Below are 24189 nucleotides of genomic sequence, written 5' to 3'. Positions count from 1 at the left end.
AAAAATGTAGTAATGTGGAATATACACAAATAATAGCAAACTGGCCAATCCGATGGTAGCAGTACATGCAGAAGCAGCACATTTTCAGATGGGTGATTATTCAGTCTGACTAGAATCTCTACTATCAATGAATGAAAAAAGTCACAGAAAAGTGTAATTTCTCTTACTCTAGATGTTAGATACGAGGTTTGTAAACCAGAGAATAGGACAATTTGGGCTGTTTGCACCCTAGCACTGTTAGTTCATAGCTTCACTCAATCAATCAAATATTAATTGAGCATCTATCAAGCTTAGCAGCATGCAAAGTGTTGTAATTCAGAAATTATATGTTACTATGCCTCTAACTGGAGTTTAAATCTGGATAGCAGAATCTAGAACATCTGCAAGAAAAAATAGTTTTAATAAAAGGATAAATGAATGTGCCTTTAAGTCTTTGCCTCCAGTGTACAGAATCAATAAGCACTTTCTCAATGTTTTGTATTTGCAATATTGTCTTAGATATATGTTCTTAAAGTTAGCCTCCTTGCTTTTTAAGCTTCCTTCCCTTCCTTTCTAGAACTTACTATATCTAGATACGCTACTATATACCAGTCAATGTGTCAGTTAAGAGAGCAACAAGACAGAAACAATGTTGAAAAACAGAATTTGCAAATCCCATTTTAGAGAAGAGCTAACTGAGATTAAGAATAGTTACAAAATTTGTTCAGGGTCACACTAGAAACAAGTAAAGCAGCTGGGATTTAACCCAGGCTTCAAAATTCACAACCATTGCTTTTATCCTGAGAAAAATATAATCTCCAAAAACTATAATTTACAGATTACAAGACTCCTCATTTGGTTTGGAAAATTCCTCCTGAAAAAGGAAACAGTAAAGTTCAGTTTGGTGTCAAAAACATGCTCCCCAGAGGCCAACTAATTTTCAGATGGGTGATTATTCAATCCGGCGGGAATATGATGTTTTTCTTCCTACATTTATGCTTCAATGTTGGTCTATTTTCTTTCTTTTCTTTTTTTAAGAATCCATTTTCAATTAAGATTTCTAATTAGATTCCATGTTTGAGACACATCTCTAGTAGAAAGCAAATGGCAAGAGTAGTAATTAAAAAGCAGCTGTCTCTTGTCTTTCTGGAACGAAACAAGCCATTTTGTCTGTAAGTTATGAAATCCTAGGAAATTCTGTGATGTTTGTCTCAGTTTTTAATAACAGTCAACTTAATTGGAAGATGCTGAATTGGTCTAAAAAAGTCGATGCCCTTTCTAACACATATACTGAAAATTTCTCTGCTAGAATAAGCATAAATCCACTCTGGGTTTTTCAGACTTTTAGTGCTGCAAAGACAAAATTTCCACATTTTATATAAAATCAAATCATTGGCCCAGCATGATAGCTAACACTTCTAATCCCAGCACTTTGGCAGGCCAAGATGGGCTGATCATTTGAGCTCAGGGGTTCACGACAAGAATGGAAACATGCCAAAACCCCATCTCTACAAAAAAATTAGACGGCATGGTGGTGCATGCCTGTAGTCCCAGCTACTGAGAGAAGCTGAGGTGGGAAGATCAGCTGATCCTGTGAGGTGAAAGCTGCAGTGACCCATGACTGCGCCACTGCAATCCAGCCTGAGTGACAAGAGTGAGACCCTGAGTGACAGAGTGAGATTCATGGAACATAGCTATTTCTTAAAGATCAAATCATTCTTTAAAGTACTAAAGTAGGCATTACCCCAAGTCATTTGCCTTACTTTAGGACTTTTTCAGAAGCCTGCATTATAAAACTTTATAAATCAAAGAGAATAAGCATTTTCGAAGGAAAGAAATATGATTCAGATTAACTGAGATGCAAACAGTTATTTGTGTAGCTTTTCTCTGTTTGGTTTAAGAGAATCAATATTACTAATGCTAATGTTGAAAATTATTTAGGAAGCTTTTACTCCAGTTGTTCTTGATACCTGAGGCTATATTTTCACATGTAAAGTATAATCAGGATTTGAGGCAATTAACCATATAATTAAGGTCAAGAAAAATCTTCAGCTGGAAAAAAAATAAACCAATAAAGCACACAGATTTTTTCTGGCTTGCATTATCTAGATTCTAGAAAATTATCTAACACAGTTTAATGCACATAGCCATAAAATAGGTCAAGTTCCCTAAAAGCAGGCCAGTCTCAGGTACAAAAGAAATCTCTTAAAATGCATATTCCCAAGAGGTAAACTTTTGAAAGATTTCCCAATATAATCCTGGAAATGACTTCAGGAAATAATAAGTTAAATAATAGTACACACACACACACACACACACACACACACACACACACGTCGGGGTAAGGTGAGGTCAGGTGACAGACTCGAAAGCATCTATATACAGGGAACCAGGAGAGGAAACCAAATGACATCACACAGAAATGCAAGCAGAGCAAGTCCAAAGGCATCTTACGATGGATATTAAAGACCTATGGGGCTGGGCTTTTCATCTTATTTTCAGCCCAGCTTCATTTATATCTGTCTTCCCTTCTGTGACTTTACTGTAGCCACACTATTCTTCTTTTAATTATTTTCTTTCTTTTTTTCTTCATTTATTTTCTTTATTCCATGCTGTTCCATCTACCTGGGACTCTTTATTCTCATACTTTAGGTCTCAGTTTAAATGTCATCTTCCAGAGAAATAGCCTCTGTCTACCCAATCCACAGTAAATTCTTTACTTGTCTCCCAATATTTTATCCCATAGAATTCTGTTATTTTACATCATAGCACTTACCACCGCTTTTACTTATATATTGATATCTCCTGAGGGCCGGGCGTGGTGGCTCACACCTGTAATCCCAGCACTTTGGGAGGCCTAGGCGGGCGGATCACGAGGTCAGGAGATCGAGACCATCCTGGCTAACACGGTGAAACCCCCTCTCTACTAAAAATACAAAAAATTAGCCGGGCTTGGTGGCGGGCGCCAGTAGTCCCAGCTACTCGGGAGGCTGAGGCAGGAGAATGGTGTGAACCCGGGAGGCGGAGCTTGCAGTGAGCCAAGATTGCGCCACTGCACTCCAGCCTGGGCAAGAGTGAGACTCTGTCTCAGAAAAAAAAAAAAAAAGATATCTCCTGAATCTCCTCTACTGGAATGTAAGTACTGCCTGATTTGTCCAATTCTAGAAAATCGCCTTACAGATGAGTGTTTTCCAAATAACAAAACCTTAGTGCATATGCATTGATTTGATAAGTAATAACATTATTTTTTAAAATTTCTTCACATTTCTGCCTACGGTAGGCCTGGCCTAACTAAAACTCTCAAAATTAGTTTAATGTATTTATAGAAATTAATTTATCTATAAAATTATGGTCACTCATCTATAACATGCAGTCACACATATGCTAAAATACTTAACTGGCATTATTGTAAAACATTTGGTTAATAAGTTTGAATTGATCATCAGTTGAAATGAATATAATGTGTTAATGTTATATGTTAAGAATGACTCTTGTACCTGATTTATGGTGTTTCCCTTGACAGAATTGCTCTTCGATTATTGTTTTGCTGGTTTCAAGGCTCTGCAAAAAACAAAAGGACAAAAAAGTCAGGATTGAGTGTTTACTGGAAATCTTCTTACTAAAGCACCCATAGGTAAAGTGTTTAATATATATGCTTATAGTACCCATCATTTAAACTTGGGGAGTTATCATCATCACAAGATTCATGGAACATAGCTATTTCTTATTTCTATCCCAAATTAGTCAGCTTTATTCAGCTCGTAGAGCTCCTCCAGAATAAATTATAGCTGATCCTTGTTTGCTGCTTAAGTGTGCCAAGTACTATCCTATGCCAGGCACTATTTTAAGTTACATGGATTAACTCATTTATTCCTCATAACTACTCAGCAAGAAAGGGTTAACTCAGCAGGCCTGAGTTACTCAAACTCTGCCCATCACAAAGAAAGGTGAATCTTCAGGTCTGGCCTTCAGTTAGCTTCTGGGAGATAACATCTGAACTCCTGGAAGAGTCTACCTGGTAAGAGTGTTTTGTATGCATGAGGCCTTACGCTATGCTGTTCCAGTTGGACCAGATAAATTTATTCTAAAATGTGATTTATGATGAACATTTATTTTTGCTTGTGGGAAGGGGGTCTGGTGTCTGAATCATCCAATGCTGCATGCTTATGTGAGTGATATCTAATACAACTCTAGAAACCAAAGCTTAACTGAGCTTCTCTGGTTTACCACACTTCATGGGTTACATATCATTTTGCTGGCAGCTTTAATCACATCTCCATGTGACTCCACTGGGACAGGATACCTGGGAGTTTGTTCCCGGACTTTGCATCATGAACCTTTTCTCTTTGCTGTTCTTAATTTGTATACTTTCACTATAAGAAAGCATGACTATGATTATACAGCTTTTCTCTATCTTAGATGATACAGTTTGGCTGTGTCCCCATCCAAATCTCATCATGAATTGTAGTTCCCATAATCTCCACATGTTGTGGGAGGGACCTGGTGGGAGGTAATTGAATCATGGGGGTGGTTACCCAGTGCTGCTGTTCTCCTGATAGTGAGTTCTCACAAGATCTTATGGTTTTATAAGGGGATTTTCCCCCTTTTGCTCTGCACTTCTACTTGCTGCCACCATGTGAAGGACGTGTTTGCTTCCCCTTCCATCATAATTGTAAGTTTCCTGAGGCCTCCCCAGCCCTGTAGAACTGTGACTCAATTAAACTTCTTTCCTTTATAAATTACCCAGTCTCAGGTATATCTTTATTAGCAGCGTGATAACAGACTGATACATTAGTAAATCATCAAGCCTAAAGGTAGTCTTGAGGACCCCCAATACAAGCACCCTATGAGGGAGGTACCATTATTATTACATAGAGAGAATTTGGCAAAGACAGGTGAAGTAATTCAGTCAGAGTCCCACAGGCAAAGGGTAGTATTTGAATTTCAAACCACTGACCTCCCAAAGTGCACTTTGGGAGGCCGAGATGGGCGGATCACGAGGTCAGGAGATCAAGACCATCCTGGCTAACCCAGTGAAACCCCGTCTCTACTAAAAAATACAAAAAACTAGCCGGGTGAGGTGGCAGGCGCCTGTAGTCCCAGCTACACGGGAGGCTGAAGCAGGAGAATCCCGTAAACCCGGGAGGCGGAGCTTGCAGTGAGCTGAGATCCGGCCACTGCATTCCACACTGGGTGACAGAGCGAGACTTCGTCTCAAAAAAAAAAAAAAAAAAAAAAAAAAAAAAAAAAAAAAAGACCACTGATCTAGTTCCAGAGTTTGGGCATTTTACCACTATATATCATGCTATAAATAAATAAATTTACTATTATATCTAATTCAATAAGTGTATTAAAAAAGTTACCTGGTTCTTTTTTCTGTTTTATTATCAGGAACAGTTTTCAAATTGTAAATTTACTATCAGTTGCCAAGATTTCATACTATTTGGTCAAAAGATGTAGTAACTCATTAGATTAATGTTGTTGTTTCACCATTGTACATTATTTGAAAGAAACTTTCCCCTAGTAATGTCAATAATGCAGATGAGATACACAATTTTCTCATTCACATTATTATATATCTCTCATCATTCTGTATTGTTTTCAATATAAGAAGGTGAAACTACAAAGAATAAGCTTTAAATTATACCAGGCCTCCTTTAATTTGGGGAAAACAAAATATTCCAATTTTTCTTAAGTTTTCTCATTTTTTGAGCCTGGTAGACCCAGAGTTGCTTTTAAGATAAGTGTTAAGAAAAAAAACATGTTTCATAATAAGAGAAATCATGAAACTGATCACTTAGTTGCAACTAAAGAAAATACAAACCATCTATTACTAAACTCAAAACAGAAAATAATATAGAAAAGTCACATGTTTGCTATATCAAACTTCCATCAGGTAGACTTTACAAGACACTTTGGTCAAAGTTTTGTGGTCCTTAAGTGTCTGAGATAGGAGTTTTATTTTAACACTTGAACAACATCATAATTTATCTTTTATCTTTTTCAAACCCACCCAAAGCTAAGCATTGTGCTCTGTTGTATAGAGTAGATGGCAGTGTCCTGTCCTTATTAATGGAACAGACTGCACATCTCTTCTGGATGTTTTAGCTGACATCACTTCTGCAAAGGTGATGAGTTTAACTTGCAAATAAAATAAGAACACACAGAGGCCAACATAGTCTCATATAGTCCATAGTGTCCAAATAAGCCCTTGAATAATTTTTTTAAATACCAGTAATGCATACAGAAGAAGGGTAACACTTTATATAGCAATGAATAAATACATCAAATACAAACTGGATAGCTGTGCAAGTCCAAAGGACAAAAGTTTATGATGCAGAAAGGTCAACTGTCTTACGTGAGTCTGAGTCTTTCAGACTTTTTTTTGTTCCCATTATGGAGTCATTCATTACTTGTCAGCTCCCATCACGTAGCAAGAACCAATATTTACTAAAACCCACTGAAGTGTGTAGTCACCTTAAATACACATCCCACAGAGTTAATGCAAATAAGGCCTTATTTAACATTTATCATTATCTTCATGATAAATGACCAAATAGGATATTTTCTTTAATTAGGACATGAAAGTTTTCTTTCAGTAGAAAATTCAAACTTCTATCTTAAACAACTTCTGGGTGTTAAACTGAATTGAACATTATTGTTTAGAATTAAAATGCATAATATTGAAAAAAATTGAGGTGGCCTCCTATTGTGCTTCCACCTTATTCTATATAGGCTAGTGCCTTCTTTGGTCCCTGTATCCATTCTTTTTGTGGCCCTTGATATGGGGTTTGGATGTTTGTAGATTCCAAATCTCAGGCTGAAATGTGATTCCCAACATTGGAGGTGAGGCCTAGTGGAAGGTGACTGGATCCTGGGGGAGGATCCCTCATGAATGGCTTAGCAACATCCCCTTGGTGATAAGTGAGTTCTCGCTCCAAGTTCACGTGATACTTGGTTGTTTAAACGAGTGTGACACCTCCTCCCCACCTTGCTCCCTCTCTCACCATCTACGTGCCTGCTTCTCCTTTGCCTTCCACCATAATTGGAAGCTTTCTGAGGCCTCACGAGAAGCAAATCCTGTCACCACACTTCCTATGGAATCTACAGAACTGTGAATCAAATATCTTTCATTTACAAATTACCTAGCCTCAGATATTCCTTTATGGCAATGCAAAAGCAAACTAAGACAGAAAATTGGTACTGAGGAATGGGCTGTTGCTATAAAGGTTCCAGAAACTATGGAAGCAGCTTTGGAAGTGGATAATGGGCAGAGGCTGAAAGAGTTTGGAAGGCTCACAAGAAGCAGGAAGATGAGGAAAAACTTGGAACTTCTTAGAGACTGGTTAAATGGTTGTGATGAAAATGCTGACAGAGATACAGACATTGATGTCCAGGCTAAAGAGATCTCAGGTGAAAATGGGAAACTTATTGGGAACCAGAATAAAGGTCACCCTTCTTATTCCCTAACAAAGAACTTGACTGCATTCTGTCCAAGCCCTAGGAATCTGTGGAAATTTGAATTTAATACCGATGATTTAGGGTATCTGGCAGAAGAAATTTCTAAGCAGCAAAGCATTCAATATGTGATCTGGCTGTTTCTAACAACCTAAATGAGATACAAGGGCAAATAAATGACTTAAAATTAGAATTTACAATTAAAAGGGAAGCAGTAAAAGTAAAGTAAAAGTTTGAAAAATTTGCAGCCTGGCCATGTGGCAGAGAAAAAGCATTTTCGGAAAAGGAATTCAAGCAAGCTGCAGAGCAACTACTTGCTAGAGAGACTGGCATGACTAAAAGGGAGCCAAGTGCAAATACCTAACACAATGGAAAAAAGGTCTCAAAGGCATTTTACGAGTCTTCAAGGAAGCCCCTGCCATCATAGTCCCAGAGGCCTAGGAGGAAAGAATAGTTTCCCGGGCCAGGTTCAGGGCCCCATTGCCCTGATCAGCCTTGGGATACTGCTTCCCACATCCTGGCCACTCCATCTCTAACCTTGACTCAGTGGGGTTTAGGTACAGGTATAGCTCAGGCTGCCACTTTGAAGAGCACAAGCTGTTATACACCTTGGTTGCTTCTACATGGTGTTAAGCCTGCAGGTGCACAGAATACAAGAGTGAAAGAGGCTTGGCCACTCCCACCTAGATTTTAGAGGATGTGTAGGAAAGCTTGGTTGCCCAAGTAGAAGTCTATCACCAGTGCAGAGCCCCAACAGAAAAACTCTACTAGGGGAATGCTGAGGGGAAATGTGGGATTGGAGACCCACAAAAAGTCTACACCAGTTCACTGCCTAGTAGAGCTGTGGTAAGGCGGTCACTGAACTCCAGACCTGAGAAGGGTAGAGCCACCAGTAGATTGCAGCTTCAGCATGGAAAAGCTGCAGGCACTCAACTCTAGCCTAGGAGAGCAGCCATGTGGACCCACAGAAGCCACAAGGGCAGGGCTTCCTAAGGCCATGAGAGCCCAGCCCTCACACCAAGATGTGGGACATGAGGTCAAAGGAGATTGTTTTGAAGCTTTAAGATTTAATGACAGCCCTGCTGGGTTTCTGACTTGTGTGGGGCCTATTGCCCCCCTTTTTGGCCAATTTTCTCCCCTTTTGGAATGAGAATGTTTACCCAGTGCTTGTACCACCATTGTATCTTGAGAGTCAATAACTAGTTTTTTGTTTGTTTATCTCACAGGCTCATAGATGGAAGGAACTAATTTCCAGATGAGACTTTAGACTTGAGACTTTTGAGTTAATGTTTGCATGAGTTAAGACTTTGGGGGCCTATTGGAAAGGCATGATTGGTATTTTGAAATATGAGAAAGACATGAGATTTGGGAGTCCAGGGGCAAAATGATGTGGTTTGGATGTTTGTCCCCTTAAAATCTCATGTTGAAATGTGATTCTCATTGTTGAAGGTGGGCCTGGTCAGAGGTGACTGGATCATGGAAGAGGATCGCTCATGAATGGCTTAGCACCACTCTCTTGGTGATTAGTGAGTTCTCGCTCTAACTTCATGCAATATCTGGTTATTCAAAAGAATTTGGTACCTCCCCTCCCTCTCTTGCTCCCTCTCTCACCATGTGATGTGCCTGCTCCTCCTTTGCCTTCCACCACGAGTGGAAGTTTTTTGAGACCTCATCAGGAACAGATTTCTAGTACTATGCCTCCTGGAAAGCCTGAAAAACCATGGAACAATTAAACCTCCCCCTTTTTTTTTTGAGATGGAATCTCCCTCTGTCGCCCAGGCTGGAGTGCAGTGGCGCGATCTCCGCTCACTGCAAGCTCCGCCTCCCGGGTTCATGCCATTCTCCTGCCTCAGCCTCCCAAGTAGCTGGAACTACAGGCGCCTGCCACCATGCCCGGCTAATTATTTGTATTTTTAGTAGAGACAGGGTTTCACCATATTAGCCAGGATAGTCTCAATCTCCTGACCTCGTGATCCACCCACCTTGTCCTCCCAAAGTGCTGGGATTACAGGCGTGGGACACTGCGCCCGGCCTTAAACCTCTTTTTCTTATAAATTACCCAGCTCCAAGTGTTTCTTTACCATGATGCAAAAGCAAATTAACACAGCCCTAGATGAGATTTTCATAACATCCTTTTGTTTTTTTTTTCCCTACTCCAGGATCCTGGTGTGATGGGGATATAGCTAAAGTCAGAGATGACTATTTGTCTTTTCCATCTTACTCCATGGAAGAAAACTGGGCCTCGTGCTGACCCCCAATAGCCTGAATAACTCCAGGTTAAGGGCCCACATCAGTGAGAGGTTTTGGGGATATTATAGCAAAGGCAGAAGCTGAGTGAGACAGAATTTAGAAGAGATCAAGGAGAGACCATGCCATGTAAGTCAGCAAATTCTGCAATATGGCTGCTATGATTTGGATGTTAGTTTCTCCAAACCTCATGTTGAAATTAGATCCCAAATGATGGAGATGAGGTCTAATGGGAGATGCCTTAGTCATGGGGGTGGATCCCTCATCAATAGATTAATGCCACTTTCTGCAGGGAGTGAGTCCTCACTTTATTAGTTTCCACAAGAGCTGATTCTTAAAAAGAACCTAGAACCTCCCCTCTTGCTCTCTCTTGCCTCCTCTCTTACCATGTGATCTCCGCACACACTGGCTCCCCTTCCCCTTCCACCATGAATATAAGTAGCCTGAAGCCTTCATCAGATGCAGGTGTTCGTTCACCTGCAGAACCATAAGCCAAATAAACCTCTTTTCTTTATCAATAATCCAGCCTCAGGTATTCGTTTATAGCAATATAAATGAACCAAGACAACGGGTTTTCATGGGTTCTGAGAACCCATACACTTGTTCCATAATAGGTCCAGCATTGAAATATTTGCCTTAGAAATTATTCAAATATAGTTACTAGAATCTAGAGTAAACTACTTTTAAGATAAATGTTAAAATTAAATCTAATTTCCCAAAGGTTTTAAAAATCTTATAGTTGTTGCTCAATTTCCATCCCTAACTGTAAAGTCAAAGTAGGATTAAGCTGACAATGGCATTCTCAACACAGCCTTCAGGTCAACAGAAAAATTAAAAAAAAAAATTATATTAGAGCTAATAAAATAACTCAAAATTCAAGGATGCAAGGTAAATTTGCAGCAATAGCTTTTCTATATAATAGCAAAAAATAGAAAATAAAATTTCCAAATGAATGCACCTCCCAATAGCAGCAATAATAATCCAAATTACTATAGCAGTAACAACAAAATCAATAAAGAAATTATGAATAACTCTGTAAGGAAAATTATAAGAAGCTATAAAGAGAAGTAAAGAACTGTAACACATATGTAAGTAGGAAATTATTTACAGTATAAATATCAATTCCTTCCAAATTAATTTGTATTTTTAGTATAATTCCAATGAAAATTCTAATGAAAGTAATTTTAGAAGCTCTTAAAATTTTCCAATGCTTATTTGAAGAAAGTATTCTAGATCATAAAGAATATTCTGAATATGAATATTAATAAAATGTTTTGTCTAATGATAAAATATGTTTTGTGACATAACATGTAACATAGTGAAGAAATGGCTGAGAAAGTTATGTACAGATTAGAAGGAAAATATGGGTATCCCAGAAACATTCAATTTTATGTATTCGTTCATTCAATAAATATATAATGCCTGTCATATGCCAAGCACTGTGCTAATTATTAAAGGGACAATACAATTCCTTCAGATGTTTGGTGGGGAAAAATTAACAATTATTTTTATTACAATTGAAATTGATATAAATGGGCATAGGACTTCAAAGTTGCATATTATACATACTAAACCCAGTGTATAATAAAGTGAGCATCACAAATTAATAAAAAAGAAATGAATTATTTAATGATTTTTGAGACAGTTGCCTTTTTTTTGGAATAAAATCAATTATGTCCCAGTAGACAGGGATATAAATTCCAGATGTATTATGGAAGTAAATACAAAATAAAAAAATAAAGAAAAATGGAATTGATTATTTTTACACCTTTTGGAGGGGTCAACTCTACTTCTGAATCTTATAAGTGCTAGAAGAAATTATAAAGAAAATGCCTGTAAGATTGGGCTATGCAAAAAACTTTCCTAGTTAAATAGGAGCAGACATAAAATTATTTGCAACAAAAGCAATATACTAAAATCTATTTTGTACAAATACTAAATATCAAGTGAGAAATATTTAAAAGATGCTTCACAGTGAAGGAACAATTCATGAATAAACATGAAAATGTTCAACTTCATTAATACTCAAGGAAATAACCATTATAAATAATGATCAACAATATTTCATCTAACAAATTGGCAAAGAAGAAAAAGTTCGTACTTGATGCTATTTTGAGATTGCTTTGAATGCTACTTTCCTACATTCCCAGAGTGTTTTCTAAGAACTCTAAAAGTGTTCCTACCCTGTCCCAGAAAATCTAGGAAGCATTCTCACCATATGTGGTTAGCACAAGATGCTCATTTCAGACACATCCTATTTTAATACCCACTATACAATAATGCTGTTTAGGCAAATGACTGTCAAATATTTATCATGACATTACAGGTACCACAGGAAACATGTGGGAGGCATGCAATAAATATGTTGAATGTTGAATAAATTAATGAGCTTGTTTCTTCATCATTAAATAAAAGTGTGACATTGGCTTTTCAAAAAATATGTTTTCATATTCTTTGATTGAGTAATTCTAATTTTGGGTTTCCATTCTAGAGAAATAATCCTAAATATAGAAAAAAGTTATATACATAAATTACCACAATATGACTAAAGTAGGAAAGAAATAGAAACATCCTAAATATTCAACAACAGAGAAATCTTTGAATAAATTGCATTAACTAATTTGATGGAATACTAGGTCACTATTAAAAAGATGTTAATGAAGAGTTTAAAATGGCTTATACCAAAATGTTAAATGTAAAAAGCTGTATTAAAAGTTGTATATCTCATTTATGACTATGGTTTGTGTAGCACGTAAAACTCCACGTAAAATTCCATCTTACTATTCTTTAACTTTATCTCCATGAAGAAATTACTTAACTTAAGTCTGCTTTTTTCATCTATAAAATGGGAAAATAATAATACTGGCTATCACCAAATGCTGTCATTTTTAATTAATGATCAAAATAGATAATTCAAACAATGTTAGCTATACCTATCACACAGTAAGTATTCATGTTTCTACAGCTATAGCTTTTTTTTTTTAAGTATTAAATGAAAACAAAACCTAGCATACCAGAAAGTCTAAATGCTAATACGTCAATGTGTTGGCAGCAGTTATTTTTGTGTGGTGGATTTGGCTATCCAAAACATTTGGAACATCTCTCCTACGTCAAGGAAACATCCCACCTTACAAGTTCACACATCACCAAGACGGATGCTAGAAATCCACTTCTTAGTCTTCCTTACACATAGAGAACAAATATATGGCCTAGGCTTTTCTGATACCATTGTCCAAGACTTCAGCTCAAAAAAAGAATCCATCTAGCAACGCATTCTGAGAGATGACACGTTTGCCAGCTCTCAAGACAGTGGGGGCAGAGGTTCTGCCCTGAGGCCCAGCATCAGCAGTATGGGCAGAGATACCTGTGCTAGCAGCAGTCACAGTGAGATTTCTTTGGAGCAGTGCTCATGTGTATTTGGCTGGGGTTGGAGCTCCTGAGCACCCGCCCTCCAAGCCTGAGCCTCTGTTCTTTAGGATTTTAATGGATCCTAGGCACTCTTGCCTTCACCAGCCCCTTCCTCCATAGTATACACAAACACGCACATGTATATGTTATATAATAATAGTTTATGACTGTATTGTTATAAAGATATATTAATATCATGTAATAAAAATTTTTCAACCTACAAATTATTTTCTTTTTCAGATTTTCAAAGCATTGTGGGCCTTAGCAGTATGCCTATTGGGTAAGTTCACCCTGCTTAATGTTTTCAAAGGAATTCCTTTTCCCTTTAAACTAGCTAGAGTATATTTTCTGCAACTAAGGAACCTGACTGTACAGGTGGCAAAACTACAGTGAAATTTTCACTTTGTTGAACATTTCTAGGAATTCTTAAATTCTTTGGAAAAGTATGTCTTATTTAGTAAAGAGAAAATAACACATTTATGAAGAAAAAAAGAAAATCTAAACAATTAATTTATCTTCAGTAGCTTATAGCATCAAATGAAAAAAATATGCATATCTCAGAATCTTAAGCTACAAAGGTACTGTAAAGATCGTTGTAGGAAAAAAAAAGTCATTGTGTCCAATTATCCATCTGCCATTTCAATTACCTTTACCCCATACCCTGACCAAGTTGTCATTGTCAGTAATACTCAGCCCAGTAAGTACTATCTCTGGAAGAAAATCAAACATTCTGTCTCTTGATTATATGACTGTTAAAAGTTCCTCTTTAATACTGAAAAAGAAAATATATTTCTGAAATATTTTTCCCCAAATGTATCTCCAATATCTGAATATTCTTTATGTTCCCACTTTAGATCCCCAATACCAGTGCCTCAGAATTATTACATAGCTCCCCAACTCAAAAGACTCTTATATCTACAGCACAAACTTTTTCCTTTGATTCTGTATCAATCTATGATTACGGAGGCCACCCACTGCTCCAAGGCAGAGATGTGAATTACTGAATCAGAGGCACTATATCTCTTCAGATCATTATTTCTTTGACTCCCATCAGAAGAATACAAACTTGCATGAGGCCATAGTTTAAAAGGAAATATGGAATCCAATACAAAAGCAGACATTCGTATTTTGAAAAGAAAAACTTTTCTACTTCATGAATTTTTCTTGAAGTAGCTACCCAAAACAAAATAGTAAAAACTACACAAAACTAGAACTCTGGCAATACCAATTTTCAGTCTTGATACTGCTCCTAAATCCTATTACCTATAAAATCACGGTCTCTCAGATAAATTAATGAAGACATTTTAGACTCTCAACATTTGATGACTTGACTTTTAATAAAGATTAGACCCCTTAGGTCATTAGCTACATGACTAAGGAAAATTAATAAAACTTATCAGTGTCATCCGATTTGTAGTTGATATTTCCTTTTTAGGGGAAAAACCAAAATGGCAGACTAGAAGCAGCTCACGTGTGCTGCTTCTAGAGGAAACAAAATGGCTAGTGAACATTGACCCTACAGGCTGATCATCTGAGCAACCACATCAGAATCCATCAAGGCAGCAGAGGAACACAGAGAGCAGAAAGGAGCAAAGCTGGACACCAGCCTGTCTGGGCTTAACGCAGAGCCAGGAGAACCTCTCCAAAATGGAAAAGGATAAGTAAGACCCCTCTTTGGGATACACACTATCTACAGGGACAAATGCAAGACAGGGAATGAGAGCATCCCTTTGGCCCACTCCACGACCCCCCACCATGCTTCTCTACTGAGGCAGATGTTTTGTGGGGGCAATTCTCTACAAGGGGAACTCTAAAAGACCTTGGCCTCAGAGCAGACCATCACCAGCACAATAGCCCCAACAGAGGTTGCAGCCGTGGTGCCTGAGAGCAGTAAGATTGCTCCACCCAGCTCACCGGACAAGGTTCCGTGTTAGGTTCTAGCCCAGTGGTCCCACTACTGCTTTAACTTGGCTGGCAGCCACCATCTCCTGTTGTCCTTGGAAGTACCCAGACAGCAGGGCTGGTGACCCCATGACCCCCACAGATAGCCAGATGGGAAACACCTGCTAGAACTTCTAGTCCAGCAGACTCATTTCCCTGTGAACTCAGCTGGAAACTGCAGCTTCCTGTTATCCCGGGAAGCACCCAGATGACAAGACAGGTGACCTCACCCACCCTTGTCACGGATAGCCAGATGGACAATGCTTGCTAGTTTCTGGCCTAGTGGTCCCACTTCTGTGTGTACTCAGCCTTAAGGCATAGCCTCCTGTTGTCCCAGGAAACATCCGGGCTGCAAGGCAGGAGACCCCACCCAGCCTCACCACTAGCAGCCGGGAGGGCAACACTTGCTAGAGCTTCTGGTCCAGTGGTTCCACCTCTGTCTGAACTGTCAGTAGACACAGCCTCCTGTTGTCCTGGGAAACATCTGGGTAGCTGGGCAGGTGACCCTGTCCATTCTCACTATGGGTATCCAGGCTAGCCATACCTGCCAGAGCTTCCAGTCCAATGATCCCTCTTCTGTCTGAACTCAGCCAGTGAGTGCAGCCTCCTGTTGTCCCAGGAGACATTCAGACAGCAGGGTAAGTGATCCTGCCCTTGCCTCCAACTGCTGTTAGCTAGGCTGGCAATGCCTGTTAGAGCTTCCAGCTCAGTGATCCTTCTGCTGTCTGAGCTCGGAAGGCAGGCACAGCCTTCTGTTGTCCTGAGAAAACCCTGTAGAGTAGGGTAGGTGACCACAGGTGGGTAACCACAGGGTGAGTGACCCCACCCACTCCCACTGCTAGTATCCAGGCAGGCAACACCAACTAGAGCTTTTAGCCTATCAGTCCCACTTCTGTGTGAACCTAGCTGGAGGGCACAACCTCTTGTCCAGGAAAACACCTGGACAGTAGGGCAGACTACCCCACTGACTCCCGCTGCTGGTAGCCAAGCAGGCAACGCCTGCTAGAGCTTCCAGACCAGCAATCCCACTTCTATGTGAATTCAACCAGAAAGAACAGCCTCCTGTTGTCTGGAGAAACATCCAGATGGCTGGATAAGTGATTCCACCTACCCCTCTCTCTCTTAGCTAGGCAAGCTACACCTGCTAGAGCTTCTGGCCCAGCGGTTCTACTTTTGCCTAAATTTGTCAAAGACCACAGCCTCCTATTGCCCCAGAAACCACCTGGATGTAGAAACTACCTGGATGGTAGGGCGAGAAACTCCACCCACACCCACCTCTCATAGCCAGATAGACCACACCTGCTAGAGCTTCTAGACCAGCAGTTTTGCTTCTGTCTGCACTCTGTGGACAGGTGCAACCTTGTGATCTCCCAGGAAGCACAACAACAGCAGATTAGAACTGACCCAGAAAAGATATGGCCTGTCTGCCAACTGTGGCCCCTGCCTGAGAGAGCCCCATGGATCAGAACACTTAACAAAAGAAATTTGGGCATACAGACAGTAACTGGAGGGGACACCTCCAAGACCCAGGAGTAGAATAGAATCAAAACTAGTCGACTGAACCCATCTTATACCACAAGCAAATTTGCAAGGGCATCAGAGAAGATAAAAGCAAATAAACAAGAAACCCAAAAAACGAAACAAGAAACAAACAAAAAAAAAAACATCTAAAGGACAGCAACTGCAAGGACTGAAGGAATATCAGCTCACAAACATGAAAAAGAACAGTGCAAAACTCTAGCAACTCAAAAGGCCAGAGTGTCCTTCTTACCTCTAAACAACCACACTACTTGCCCAGAAATGGTTCTTACCTGGGCTGAAATGGCTGAAATGTCAGAAATAGAGCTCAGAACACGGATTGGAATGAAGATTATCGACATTCAAAAGAAAGATGAAACCCAATTCAATGAATCTAAGAAATATAATAAAATGATACAGAAACTAGAAGACAAAATGGCCATTTTAAGAAAGAACCAAACTGAGCTGATAGAAGTGAAAAATTGACTTCAACAATTTTATAGTACAATTGCAAGTATTAACAGCAGAATCAACCAAGAGGAGGAAAGAATCTCAGAGCTCAAAGACTGTTTCTCTGAAATAACTCAGACAAAAAACAAACAAAACTAATAGAGAAGAATGAACAAAACCTCTGAGAAACATGAAATTATGTAAAGAGATCATATCTGTGACTCATTGGCATCACTGAAAGAGAGAGGCACAAAATAAGCAACTTACAAAACATTTGAGGATATCATTCACAAAATTTCCTCAACCTCATTAGAGAGGCAAACATTTAAATTCAGGAAATGTAGAAAATCCCTGTGAAATACTATACCAGAAGACCATCCCCAAGACATAATTATCAGATTCTTCAATGTTGAAATGAAAGGAAAAATATTGAAGGCAGTTAGAGAGAAGGGACAGGTCACCTACAAAGAGAACTCCATTAGGATAACCGCAGACCTTTCAGCTGAAACCTACAAGCCAGAACAGACTGGAGGCCAATAGTCAGTATTAATGAAGAAATTCCAACCAATAATTTCATATGTAGCCAAACTAAGCTTCACAAGCAAAGAAGAAATAAGATACTTTTCAGAAAAGTATATGCTAAGAGAATTTATTACCACTGGACCTGCCTTATAAGAGGTTCTTAAGAGAGTGCTAAATCTTGAAAGGAAAGACTGTTACCAGCCACCACAAAAACACACTTAAGTACATAAACCATTGACACTATAAAGGAACCACACAATCAAGTCTGCATGATAACCACTAACAATACAATGACAGGATCAAACCTTAAATGTAAATGGACTGAATGTCCCAATAAAAGCACAGAGCAGCAAGTTGGATACAAAAGCAAGACCCAACTGTGCTGTCTACAAGAGACCCATCTCACATGCAGTGACACCTATAAGCTCAAAGAAAAGGGATGGAGAAATATCTACCAAACAAACAGAAAAAAGTAGGTGTCGCTATTCTAATTTCAGGTAAACCAGACGTTAACAGTGATCAAAAATGACAAATAAGGGCATTACAAAATGGTAAAGGGTCAAATTCAATAAAAAGATCTAACTGTCCCATGTATACACTCTTAATGCAGGAGCACCCAGATTCACAAAGCAAGCTCTTAGATACATAAGAAAAGTCTTAGATAACCACACAATAATAGTGAAAGACTCCAAAACCCCACTGACAGACAGTATTAGAGTGATTATCAAGGCAGGAAAGTAACAACGATATTCAACACCTGAACTTGACATTTGACCAAATGTCATCTATAATATCATCTATAATACTGTCCATCCCAAAACATTCTTCTCATTGGAACATGGCACATACTCTAAAATCAACCACACAATTGGTGATAAACCAATACTCAGCAAATTCAAAAACAGTGAAATCATACCAAACACACTCTTGTACCACTGCACAATAAAAATAGAAAACAATATTAAGAGAATTGCTCAAAACCATACAGTTACATGGAAATTAAACAACATGCTCCTAAATGACCTTTTGGTAACCAATAAAATGAGCACAGAAATCAATAAATTCTTTGAAACTAATAAGAATAAAAGTTCAACCTATCAGAATCTCTGGGACACAGCTAAAGCAGTGTTAAGAGGGAATTGGATAGGGCTAAATGCCCACATCAAAAAGTTAGATTTCAAATTAAAAACTAACATCAAACCTAGAGGAACTAGAGAAACAAAAGCAAACTAACCCCAACACTAGCAAAAGAGAAGAAATAAGCAAAATTAGGGCTGATCTGAAGGAAATTGAGATTCAAAAAAAAAATCAACAAATCCAGAAGTTGTTTTTTGAAAAATAAGAATAAAAGAACACTTACTACACTAATAAAGAAAAAAAAGAGAGAGAGAATATCCAAATAAAAACAATAAGAAACAACAAAGGAGAAATTACCACTTGACCTCACAGAAATACAAAAAACTCTCAGAGAATACTATGAAAAACTCTCTACACCCAAACTTAAAAACCTGGAAGAAATTGCTAAATTCCTGAAAACATACAACTTCCAAGATTAAACCAGGAAGAAACTGAATCTCTGAATAGACCAATAACGAGTTCTGAAATTGCATCAGTAATACAAATCCTACTAAACATAAAAAGCCCAGGACCAGAGGGATTCACAGGCAAATTCTATCAGATATATAAAGAAGAGATGATACCATTTGTACTGAAACTATTCCAAAAAATTAAAGAGAAGGGACCCTTCCCTAAGTCGTTCTTTGAGACCAGCATTATTCTGATATCAAGACCTGGCAGAATCACAACAGAAAAAAGAAAACTTCAGGCCAATATCCTTGATGAAGATAGATGCAAAAATATTTTACAAAATACTACAAATTGAATCCAGCAGCACATCAAAAAGCCAATCTACCATGATCAAGTAGGCTTTATCCCTGGGATGCAAGATTGGTTTAACAAATAGAAATCATTAAATTTGATTCATCACACAAACAGAACTGAAAACCACATGATTATCTCAGATGCAGAAAATGCTTTCAATAAAATTCAGCATCCATTTACATTAATAACTCTCAACAAACTAGACATTGAAGGAATATACCTAAAAATAATAAAATAATACCTAAAAATAACAAAAGTCATTTACGACAAACTCACGGCCAACATCATATTGAACGGGCAAAAGGAGAATTCCCCCTGAGAACTGGAACAAGAAAGGTCCCCACTCTCATCACTCATTCAACATAATATGGGAAGTTCTAGCCAGAGCAATAAGTAAGAAAAAGAAATAAAAGGCATCCAAATAGGAAGAGAGGAAGTCAAACTAGCTGTTTGCAGGCTTTGTGATTCTATGCCGAAAACCTTCAGTCTCTGCCCAAAAGCTCTGAGATCTGATGGACAAACTTAGCCACATATTAGAATACAAAATCAATGCACAAAAGTCAGTAGCATTGGCCAGGTGCAGTGGGTGCCTATAATCCCAGCACACTGGGAGAACTAGGTGGGCAGATTGCTTGAGCTCATGAGTTCAAGACCAACCTTGGTGACATGGCAAAACCCCATCGCTACTAAAAATACAAATATTAGCCAGGTGTGGTGGTGTACACCTGTACTCTCAGCTACTCAGGAGGCTGAGATGGGGGGATCACTTGAGCAGAAAGTTGGAGGTTGCAGTGAGCTGAGATAGCACCACTGTACTCCAGCTTGGGCAATAAAGCCAGATGCTGTCTCAAAAAAAAGTTACTTAAAAAATCATTAGACTTTCTATATATTAATAATGTTCAAGCTGAGAGCCAAATCAAGAATGTAATCCCATTTACCACAGCCTGAAAAATAAAATAAAATAAAATATAGTAATACATCTAACCAAAAAGGTGAAAGATCTCTACAAGGAGAACTAGAAAACACTATTCAAAAACGTCAGAGATAACACAAACAAGTGGAAAAACGTTCCATGTTTATGGATTAGAAGAATCAATATTGTTAAAATGGCCATACTTCTCAAAGCAATTTAACAATTCAAAGCTATCCCTGTCAAACTACCAATGACATTCTTTATAGAATTACAAAAAAACTATTTTAAAATTCATATTGAACCAAGAAAGAGCTTGAATAACCACGGCAATTCTAAGCAATAAGAATAAAATAAGAGGCATCACCTTACCAAACTTCAAACTATATTGCAAGGATACAGTAACCAAAATAGCTTGGTATTAGTACAGAAACAGTTACATAGATCAAAGGAAAAGAACATAGAGTCCAGAAATAAACCCATACACCTACAACCATCTGATCTTTGACAACATCTACAAAAACAAGCCATGGGGAAAAGACTCCCTATTCAATAAATGGTGCTGAGATAACTGGGTAGCCATATGCAGAAGATTGAAGTTGGATCTCTTCCTTGCACCACATGCAAAAATCAGTTCAAGATGGATTAAAGACTTAAATGTAAAACCTGAAACTACAAAAACCCTGGAGGATAACCGGCAAGGTTTTCATGATGCAGACAACACAACCAATTGCAACAAAAACAAAAATTGACAAACGAGACCTAATTAAACCAAAGAGCTTCTGCACAGAAAAGAAACTATCAACAGAGTAAACAGACATCCTAAAGAAGGGAAGAAAATATTTGGAAACTATATATCTGACAAAGGTCTAATATTCAACATCTATAAGGAACCTAAACAAATTTACAAGCTAGAAACAAATAAACTCACTAAAAAGTGGGCAAAAAATACAGACAGACACTTTTCAAAAGAAGTCATACATGTGGCCAACAAACATATGAAAAAAATGCTCCACATCATTAATTGTTAGAGAAATGCAAATCAAAACTACAATGAGACACCATCTCACATCAGGCAGAATTGCTATTATCAAAAAGTCAAAAAATAACATGCTGGTGAATTAGCAGAGAAAAGACAACACTTACACACTGCTGATGGGAATGTAAATTAGTTCAACCATTGTGGAAAGTAGTGTGATGATTTCTCAAAGATCTTGAAACAGAAGTAACAATTGACTCAGCAGTCCCATTATTTTGTTTATACCCAAATAAATATAAATTATTCTACCATAAACACACATACACATGAATGTTCATTGGAGCACTATTCACAATAGCAAAGTCATGGAATCAACCTAAATCCTCATCAACAGTAGACTGGATAAAGAAAATATGGTACATATATACCATAGGATACTATGCAGCTATAAAAAAGAAGGAGATCATGTCCTAAGCAGCAAATGAATGGAGCTGAAAGTCATAATCCTAAGGGAACTAATGCAGGAACAGAAAACCAAATACCACATATTCTCACTTTTAAGTGGAAGCTAAACATGGAGTACACGTGGACACAAAGAAGGGAACAATAGATACTGGGGCCTATTTGAGAATGGAGGGTAGGAGGAGGGAGAGGAATGATAAACTACCGGTCAGGTACTATGCTTATTACCTGGTTGATGATATAATCTGTATACCAAAACCCTCTGGAATGTAATTCATCTATATAATACTGCACATGTACCCCTGAACCTAAAATAAAAATTAAGAAAGAATATTTCCTTCTTAACTAATGTACAGAGAAAGTATTAATCGCAGTTGAAATCAAGATAGACTATCATTAGTTATCCTTCTGATTACCACTCCAGATAGTCATTTTTTTTTCTGCTTTTGGAAAGCAACAGATCTACATGTGCCAAATACAGAAAGATTGCAAAGACATAAATGACTGCAAAACCTATATTTATACTAATTGGAAATCCTTTCTCCTAATTGAGTTGTTCAACATATTTTTAGTTTGTATATGTTACAGTAAATTCTAGTTTTAGTCAAGCTAACCACAAAATCTCAGTCACTTAGGTTTATGTTATTAATTCATGGATCCAATTTTTGCCTGACAGAGGCAGGAGGGTGGGGAATATCCTTTCTGCCTTATGAAGTTTTTCAGAATCCCAGCCTGAGAGAGACGCCACCACACTGCAGACAGGTCGCTGAGTCACACTCAATATGGACATCCAGCAAGAGACTAGGAATGAGGGAAAATGAGTACTTTACAGGCCATGTCTGTAAGTGTCTCATTACTCAACTGGGTACAAGACGGTCTGAGAAGTCAATTATACAACTTGGAAAAAAACAAGGATTTCTGCTGGCCATCTGGCCATCTCCATCATAGTCCATTACAGTTAAATTTTTTATTAGGCTCAATGAGTCCAAGGCAGGTAGCATGCGTTTGTCCATACAAATTCTAGATATCTAAAAAAATGAAGTGGGTAAAGTGAATGAGTTGATGATAAATAAGGTCTTTGGTAAAACTTGCATCTAAAATAGCTGAAGACAAGAGGATAATCAGAAGAGTGTGGTGATTATAAGCAGCAGGCACTTCAGGGAGACTAGACAATAGGGATCCAAGAGGAAGGTAGTTGTGGATGAAAAGTAGCAGAAATATCTTTGGTACAAAAGTCATATAGAAAAGGGAATGTCGAAGGGTGTTATTTTTATAGTCACATAATAAAAGGTGAAAATGCTCATCAGAAATTCATTCAGGACATTTTAAAATCTGCCCCTTTCCAACCCTTACTATTACTCTACATGGATTTTGTCTTGTTTTGTGGCATCTTTGGATTTCCTTTGTCTGGAGACACCTTTCAACAGGTTACCACCTGCTGGAACTTTACCGACCCAACAAAGGCTCCTTACATATGATAGGAAGAATGTTCTCCTTCTTTGGAATTCTGATATGTTTTATGATATGATGAATTCTTATATGGTTATTTGTATATTGTTATACAAGTCTATTTTTTTTTTTTTAGAGACAGGATTGTGCTCTATTGCCCAGGCTGGAGTGCAGTGGTACAATCATAGCTCACTGCATCCTCAAACTCCTGGGCTGAAGTGAACCTCCAGCCTCAGCCTTGTGTGTAGCTAAGACTACAGGCTTATGCATCATGTCCAGCTGAAATCTACTTTCTTTGACTCCTCACATTATCATATATTCTCATATATGTTAAGAGATAAAAATATGTATTGAGTGAAAGACTGAAAAAGTAAAACAGACTTATATGTTCAAGTAATGGTTTCTAAACTTTTTTTATATTAGAATTACTTGGGGACTACAGATCCTCAGTCAGTATAATTGGGAGTATGTTGCATTTCTGAAAAAGCTCCCAGATAATTTGATTTCATGATTTCATGAGCTTTGGGAAAACAAAGTGACTAATCCTGATGTATCTGAGCTAAAACTGTTAAATTACATTTCAGACAAAACTACGAGGTCAGTAGTTTTAATTACTCAAACATAAACTGATAGGCATATGATTTAGCAATGGAATGTTTAGGTAGGATTGAGATCTATTTCTTAGAATAAGTAGTGAAAACTTCTCAAGAAGAGAGCATGTATTCCATTTTGTGCGGTCTAGTACATAGGAAGTGGTAAAAGATATGACTGTGGGTGAGCCACAAAGTAATAATCATCACAATAACATTACCTTTAGTGTTCTCATGAGAGTGAGGAAACAAAAGAAATAGTTAAATATTAGAAAAGAAGACATATGGCAGCAATATGTGGGCATTAGTTGAGAATTATTTTAAATTAAAATTGAAAAAGTCAATAGCTTACAAGAATGTGATCATTTACAAAATCCCTTATTATAAGCCCAGGA

At 38.0% G+C, this 24189-nt stretch overlaps 1 protein-coding gene across 10 annotated transcripts in view; it reads right to left on the bottom strand.

Moving 5' to 3' along the window:
• Positions 1-24189, bottom strand: part of LOC105493295 (inositol polyphosphate-4-phosphatase type II B) — an 822839-nt gene that overhangs the window by 432497 nt on the left and 366153 nt on the right. For all 10 annotated transcript variants that reach the window (XM_011760836.3, XM_011760835.3, XM_011760841.3 and 7 more), the window contains one exon: positions 3477-3540. The gene's annotated coding sequence lies outside the window, so the exon portion shown is untranslated. The remainder of the gene's footprint in view (positions 1-3476; positions 3541-24189) is intronic.

The sequence above is a fragment of the Macaca nemestrina genome, chromosome 3, assembly GCF_043159975.1.
Source record: "Macaca nemestrina isolate mMacNem1 chromosome 3, mMacNem.hap1, whole genome shotgun sequence".
NCBI classification, from domain to species: domain Eukaryota; kingdom Metazoa; phylum Chordata; class Mammalia; order Primates; family Cercopithecidae; genus Macaca; species Macaca nemestrina.
Note: the sequence above shows the minus strand (reverse complement) of the source record. Positions and strands in the feature narration are given on the sequence as shown.